This window comes from Eptatretus burgeri, chromosome 7, assembly GCF_056783735.1.
Source record: "Eptatretus burgeri isolate ZD-2024b chromosome 7, Ebu_testis_v1, whole genome shotgun sequence".
NCBI lineage: Eukaryota > Metazoa > Chordata > Myxini > Myxiniformes > Myxinidae > Eptatretus > Eptatretus burgeri.
Window position 1 is genome coordinate 106690639 of NC_140967.1, and position 6648 is coordinate 106697286.

Below are 6648 nucleotides of genomic sequence, written 5' to 3' on the forward strand. Positions count from 1 at the left end.
TTGGACTTGGACAATATCACATTGTTAGGGGACATGTATTGCAAAGCAATTCTCACTCTTGTTTATATTGATTCTAATGCAGAAAAAAAAAGTAACTGGAAATCTACCTGGAACATGTACTTTAATGCAAGAAAGACCCATATTCTAACTTTGTTGCTCTATAAGGAACAGTGGGCAAATCCACTCATTAATTCTCTGGTCAGCCTCTGGATGAGGTACAGTCTCTGGAGTTCCTGGACTTCAAAATCAACTATAAGCAGTCCAGGACAGATCAATTTTCAAAGTTGGCACACTCCTCAAACTTCTCGGCAGAGCCAAGTCCTTCCTCTGGCATCCCCTGGTTTTAATGGGGCAAAAAGCCTTCATCTGGAGATTTATGAAATATAGATCCCCCTAAGGACTGTTGCTGTTGCTTCTCATCTTGCCCCTTTTGGGGCTCTTGAATTGAAGGTCTGCGATGTCATTGGAATCTTGCATCAGGAAACAGTCTCAGCAACTGCTTGCTCTCCACAGGCAGGTTGGTGGCCTTAACATTTTAATTTTTTTTTACTGGCAATAAATTTGTTCTTTCTCCTCCTGCACTCTCCTCTTCCATTCAGTGCCTGCCACTGCAGCTAGCACGAGCTCTGCCAAGAACCTTTACCTTGTTACACTCGTGGCCACACACATATTCTTTCAAACATCTCTTTTTCACTTGCAGAAACATGTCTGTTGTCTTGAGCTCCACCCCACAGGATTTCAAATGTGCTGCCCACCACCACTTCATGGTCTCTCCTATTTCAGCTCCTGAGCTTTACTACATCTGATGAGACTATTTCCATGTCTCTTCAGTAATTCCTTCCCTTATGCTGCTGGAGCATCCATTTGTTGTCCACCGTTTCCTCTTTGCTTCTTTTGTGTGATCCATTACCGCCGATTTTTCTCTGCCTTGAAAACTTATTTTAAAATGTTGCCAATTTTATGCAGTTTTATCACCCAATGTAGTTTTGGAAATCGAATTGGTTTGAGGGTACATTCAGGCGTTATCATGCAGATATGTATATGATGAAGGTACTTAAAGGTGTTTTGTTCACGTGAAAAATGAACGCATAATATTGTAATCGTTTACCTGCACGCAATTGTAGATTCTGCCATCATTGTTCATATTCGGTTTCATACAGAGTTTAACTTCGAATGCAAACCATAAATGAAACGTCATAGAATCAGTCATATATTGAATCTCCTATGAAAGCAAACTGGTATTGTATACACTGCTTGCATTATTTCTGGAGACATGTATGTGTGACCACTGCAGTATCCCTCAGAGATTAGAGCAGGATTTTATCGTAGGAAAAAAGGGCAGTGTACAATAACCTACTCTGTTGAAAAGTATAGCATGGAACTTTGGGTCCACAAGCAAATGCTAGTATATGGAACAGCCGGCTTAATTTCCTCTACAAATGACAAATGCATGATTGAAATGTCCAGCCTGTGAAGCACCAGGGCAGTAGAAACTCAATGCAAATGATGTAATATGTCTGGTCTAGTATGGTACTTGGTGTGTGTGTGTGTGTGTGTGTGTGTGTGTGTGTGTGTGTGTGTGTGTGTGTGTGTGTGTGTGTGTGTGTGTGTGTGTGTGTGTGTGTGTGTGTGTGTGTGTGTGTGTGTGTGTGTACACACATATGTGCTTTCCACATATTATTTCCTTGCCTCTTCCAATCCTGATTCATCCTCCTCTTCTCACAAGTGCTGAACCTGCAAACATTACTGTACTCCCCCTTAACCCCAACCTACCCTCCAAAACTCTTCCAGAGGCTCGACTTCACCTTAACCCTAACCAGAGTCACTAAAATCTACAAAGCACTCCAATAATTCATTAACAACACAGCACTTTTATCACGTCTGTCATCCAATCAGAATGTGCCATGACTGTGATATAGGTTCCCAGCAACACGTTTTGCTCGTTCGGCATTGACTGCAGGTATTTCTCATGCTCAAGAAAGGTGAGAGTGTTCATGTGATCACCCCAAGAACGTCGACTCGGTCACCAAGCAGGACGACAAACAGCTTCAGCAACATCGTCTTCCTGTTACCATTACATTATTAGTTAGGTCAAGAACCTCAATTCTGTGACCATTCTCTGGCTCGTAAGGTTTGACGATTGATTTGACGTCGATTGACCTTTTATTTTTTTTAAATGTAGCCCCCATGTCCCTCCCAAAGATCCCGGCATTTTTTGCCAGAGGCCCAAATCTAAGATGGCTGGCGGAGCCATCTTGAAAAATTACGTTTTGAACCAGAGCACCTAGAATCATGTACAAAGACACTTTTTCGATTAAGTCGACCACGAGGATTCCGAATCTGACATTAGTTTGATGTTATGACATCATTTTGACCCAAAAATCCAAGATGGCCACCATCTGGTAGAGCAAAAACGTCATTTTTCTACTTAAAGCAACTACCTCCATATGGATCTCTTGCAGTAAAGTAAACTGATGAATTATATATATATATATATATATATATATATATATATGTATATATATATGTATATATATATGTATATATATATATATATATATATATATATATATATATATATATATATATATATATATATATATATATGTATATATATATATATTTGATGAATGAAGGACATGTAAACTCTACACTTCAAAATAAGCTCTTTTTAATAGCTGTAACTTGAACAGTTTGCAAATGAAACGACTTAAAACATGTCAATACAAAATCATTTTACCCTGAAAATGGTACTTTTTGGCCATTTTCTGCAGACAAATGACACCACAACACAAATGAAACACATTTTAGAAAAAACATTTAAAAAAAAAACATATTTAGAAGTCACCAATTATGCTTTTGTGTCACACTTCACATTGTTATGACATTGTAACTGATGAATCAACATGACCTTGAGAGTTATGATCAGTCCGAATCAGGGCTTTCTGCCTCACTGGATTCTGAATCATCAGATTCCGATGAATCCCCCCTCCTCCTCTGCACATCATCATCTCCCTCCTCATCCCCCCTTGCTATCATCTTCCTCACTCTCTTCAGCTGGCCCTGGTGCAGGTAGATGCGTCGGAAGAGCAGGTTGCATGTGGCAGACAGGGTGACAGCGACCACCCACCAGCTCCCAACCATGTCCGAGTGGTGAGGGGTGTTGCTTCTTGGAGGGGTGGCGCACAAGATATGCCAAGTAATTTGCACAGAGGTAGTGTTGGCGTAGGCTCTCTGCATCTGGAGGGAGACGGATGAATGATTTGCTCTTCAGTGTCTTCCACTTCGCTGCACGTGCCTCAGCCATGGTGCTACTCTTTTTGTTGCCATAGATGACATGTCGTGTGAACTGGAAGAGCTCCTCCAGCACCTCCTCCTGAAGGTCAATGCTATCTCCGCACCGCGAGAGATGCTGCCGGGCCACATGGCTCTTCACCACCTGGACACACACCGACTTCTTATCCTTGCCGTAGAAGCTTGAATTGTCACCACAGCCTGTCATACAGTGCAGCTGCACAATACAGTCTGCCATCTCGTCAGCAGGCCACGGCATAAGACAGTCTCCTGCTCCTCTTGATACAGAGCATTCCGGGTAGCTGCTGCGAGATGACCGCTGCCGCGACATAGGCATCGGTATCAGCAGTATCAATGACAACAGGGCCTGTGTAGCCTGACTCACGCAGAACTGCGTAAGTGGAAAAGAGGACAGTGTCAGCCTCAGACTGATCAAAGTGGTAGTCCTCTATTGGTTGCTGGGTTGACAAGTTGGTGCAGTGGGAGCCAACAGAGTACACAATCTCTGCATCAACACTCTCTGCAAGGTCTGTCAGATTGTTGCATATCACTTTTTGTAGCCACCCCTTGTTGCTGCCACTACACAGCAGCATTTTGAACACTTGGGCAGAAGGGAAGAGGCCACTCAATTTCATGTAGGCACTGGGGATGTGTGCCTTACCCTGCACCCGCAGGTCTTGCTCGTTATCTTTAGTTGAGTATGGTGCATCGTATGGGTCATTCACACAAATGATACGTTCAGCATCACCATGGTGGGCAAGGATGATGGATGACACTTTGTGGACATAGTCTGACCACTTGTATGGGGTGCCATATTGCTGATGGAGTTGCCATCCTCCAGATCATGCCCACATCGATGAGAGCAGTGTAGGGTTCCTGCAGATCTACAGATTGCAGAGAGAGACTCTGGATGAGCTTGCTTTTCTGTGTCTTCCTGTATGTGCTGTTGGAGTTGAATGGGGCCATACACTCCTCGACAACACGATGTTCCAGCAACTCGGTGAGGTCCACAAGTTGACAGACCTCAACTAGGTTGATCACTGCCTTGAGAGCACTCCACTCCATTTCACCAGCTCTCGCTTTGAGTTTCTCCCCAGGCTTCTCCGTGTCTGGCATCTTGACAAACATCAAGCATTTGCTCAGAGGGACGGTGCATGGAGGGAGGTATTCTTACTGAACACCTCCTCTCGCATGAAGCTGGTCAACTTTTACTCCCCCGTAGCACGGACTGAGTTAAAGTCCGCAACGAGCTCATCAGAGGCAGGTGTGGTTGACTGTAAGGTGCGGAGGGTGGGTGAGGATGGGTCGAACGGAAAGGAGTCAAACTCATGCATGCATGCGACCAGGTCCAGCACGCACTGCTCATCTTCTCACATCAGTTTTGGACCGCATTCCATGTGCTTCCTCTTGGCTTTTTTCCAGTTGGCCACGGCGTTATGGGCCGCCTGGATCCGGGCCACATTGTTCTCATTTATGGAGTGCACCAACAGCTGCTTCTCATTCTGGAGGATGGAGAGCCAGCCAGACTTCATTTTGCTGCCCTTGTTCATGGTGCATTCGATCCACATGTCCTAGGCCATGTTGGAGTAGGGGTTGCTTGTGATGGACTGAGTGAAGTCAGTATGAAGGAAGGTGACCTGATCAGCAGGGAGAGCTGTCAGCATCGCCCAGAAGTCAGTTAGCCACCTCCCGTACCTATTGTTGCCATACGCTACCATCCATGGCAGCATAGCGTGCAAAGAGGTAACGTACTCGTCCCAGTTACAGATATGGACTGCGTGCACATTCTGCATGAATGCGTCCGTCATGGACAGGAAGTCCCTCCAGTAGTCTACCATGTCACTGACCTCCACATGGCTGAATAAGTTGGTGATGAGGCTGTCGAGGTAAGCATCCTCCTCCAGTGCAGCCTGAGCAGCAGCGCGGGATTCTTGGGAGAGACTCGTCAGGTCAGGTATGGGAGCATGTGCTAGAACAGCGCGTCGCTGCGTCCACTTTCCGCCGGTACTCCAGGGGCCTCCGTCTGGCCATCCCCCAGGCAGATGCCAGGCCCATCCCCATCTCCTTGAGATGATGGTCAACCTGCTGCAACCATGAGGCACGTGGTCGGCCCACTGGCCTCCTCCACTCATGAGACTCCCTCGCTGAGAGAATCTGGTGAGCAGGATCAGCGTCAGGAAAATGAGCCACATGTCCATACAGCCGCAACTGATGCTCACGGACTATGCAGGTAACAAATCTCATCCGAGTCTCTCTCAGCAACCGCTCGTTGGACACAAAATCCGAGCAGCGACAGCCAAGGATTCTCCGAAGACACCTGGTACCAAAGGAATTAAGTCTCCGTCTCAGATCCTTGGTCAGAGTCCAAGTCTCGCACCCATAGAGCAAGACTGGAAGTACCAAGGACCTGAAGACTCGGACTTTCGTCCTCCCGCACAGGTACCGGCAGCACCACACCCCATGATCCAGTGAATCCATGACTCCACAGGCCCGACCCAGACGTCTATTGACCTCTGACTCGCAGCCAGCAGAGACATGAATATCACTGCCAAGGTAAGTGAATCTCTCCACGACCTCAACATCCTCACCACAAACAGACACAGACAGGACAGCAGCTTCCAAGATGTCACCGAAAGCCTGGATCTTAGTTTCGACCCAAGAAACCCGTAATTCCAGCGGCTCCGACTCCTCATTCAGCGCCTCGAGGGTCCCCAAAAGGATGTCTAAAGTCTCCGCAAAGATGACTGCATCATCTGCAAAATCAAGGTCCGAGATCTTGACGTTCCCAAATGATGCACCGCAACTTGATCTCTCCGACATCCTCCCTAAAATCCAGTCCATACAAGTGCTGAAAAGTGTGGGGGCAAGTACACATCCCTGACAAACTCCAGTAACAACTGGAAATAAGTCAGAGGTGGTACCACCACACTTCACAGCACTCTCAGTACCAGAGTAGAGTTCAGACATCAGATCGATCAGTTTTGGTGGCACCCCACGAAGACCAAGAATCCTCCAGAGGACATCCCGATTCACTGAATCAAATGCTTTACAGAGATCAACATAGGCTGCAAGCAGCCCCTGCCGAAACTCTCATCTGCGTTCGGTGAGGACACGAAGGGCAAGGATACGGTCAATCGTTGACCTCTTTGGTGTAAAGCCTGACTGCTCTGGACGCTGGTGCTCAAGCAGATGGTGGCGAACCCTATCAAGAATTATCCGAGCAAAGACCTTGCCCGGCACTGAGAGCAGCGTCACCCCTCGGTAGATGTTGCAGTCTTGGCGATCACCCTTCCCTTTCCAGAGAGGGACAACAAGGCCCTTCTTCCAGTCAGTTGGGATGATGCCTGTGTTCCA

The 6648-nt window shown here is 46.6% G+C and overlaps 1 pseudogene; it reads right to left on the reverse strand.

The window, feature by feature from the left end:
• Positions 1 to 2766: 2766 nt before the first annotated feature.
• On the reverse strand, positions 2767 to 4359 carry LOC147024050 (uncharacterized; annotated as a pseudogene).
• Between the last annotated feature and the right edge of the window lie 2289 nt (positions 4360 to 6648).